The following is a 1,207-nucleotide window of genomic DNA, read 5'->3' as shown; positions in this document are numbered from 1 at the left end:
AAAAAAAAAAAATCAACACCTGACCAGCCTGTAGCGCTTTGTCAAGTCCTCAACTCATTTCCGAGCATTACTCAAACTAAGATCTTCCTGCAGGTAGCTAAAGACCAATAAGTCTCCTGGCTGTTTTCATGGGATAGGACAAAACCATAAGATGCTCAATGTGGGACTGAGTGCACACATCAGATAATGTGGTCTCCTTGAAACTTCTGAGACACTAACAACAGAATATAGGTGATATTTGAGACATATCCAGTAGTACTCAAAGGTGCACAATTAAACCCTGACACGGTAGTGAAGTAGGCATCCAACAAGCACAGGGAGGACCAGGCAGGCAAGAGAAAGGGAGAATTCATCCTACTCACAAATGGAAGAGGACAAGAAAGGTACAAAAACATCACCACAAGCGTGCAATAGGAAACTAAATCAAAGGAGTTTATCAGATGGAAAGTGCATTGTGCATGGCAGGCTATGAATTTATCTGCTCCTTTGTGCATTGCAGAGTGTGGGAAAAAGGAAACAATTATTGGCTTTAATTAGGCAATTGAGATGCTAGAGTAATTTAATGAAGAAAACAAGACCAACCTCAAATCAATCAAAACAAACAGCTTCAAAGAAATGAAGGGGATACACATTAATAGTGTTCTCTCTTGCTTATGCAAAACTTTCCTGATATTCAAAGTGAGACTTATGGAAGACAATTAAACAATACACCTCTCCAACCCTTGAAGAAATACAGACAAAGTGAAAATTCATGTGCAGTCACACAGTAGATTTCATCACTGTTCTGCCCCAGGGCCTGGCAGTCATTTTCATCTAAGCAGATAGAAATCCAAACTTTTCTGATAATTGAGCATCCCTTTGCTGGTGGGAACTTGAACGCGTCACTTATTGGTTTCTGTGGCAGATGGCAGTCTGGTCTGAGTACATTCTGGAGCACCTGATTTGGAGAGTTTAAGGCCCCTCCTAATATCTTTTTGCTGAAGTCTTTCAGAAACTTCTGAGTCTTAGACTTATGAGCCTTTCTTCAGCAGGGAGGGTGTAGTACCAAGAGCTCTCATGCTGGCACATTACCCTCACTCTATTGCTCCAACTGAACAGAGCGCTGATTCCTCTTCCTTTGCTATTCCTCACACTTTATACACTCCACTGAAGGTATCAAATCCTATAGCTTGCATCAAATTTAAAAACTGTAGGCTTGGGTGTTTTT

This window comes from Meleagris gallopavo, chromosome 4, assembly GCF_000146605.3.
Source record: "Meleagris gallopavo isolate NT-WF06-2002-E0010 breed Aviagen turkey brand Nicholas breeding stock chromosome 4, Turkey_5.1, whole genome shotgun sequence".
NCBI lineage: Eukaryota > Metazoa > Chordata > Aves > Galliformes > Phasianidae > Meleagris > Meleagris gallopavo.
Note: the sequence above shows the minus strand (reverse complement) of the source record.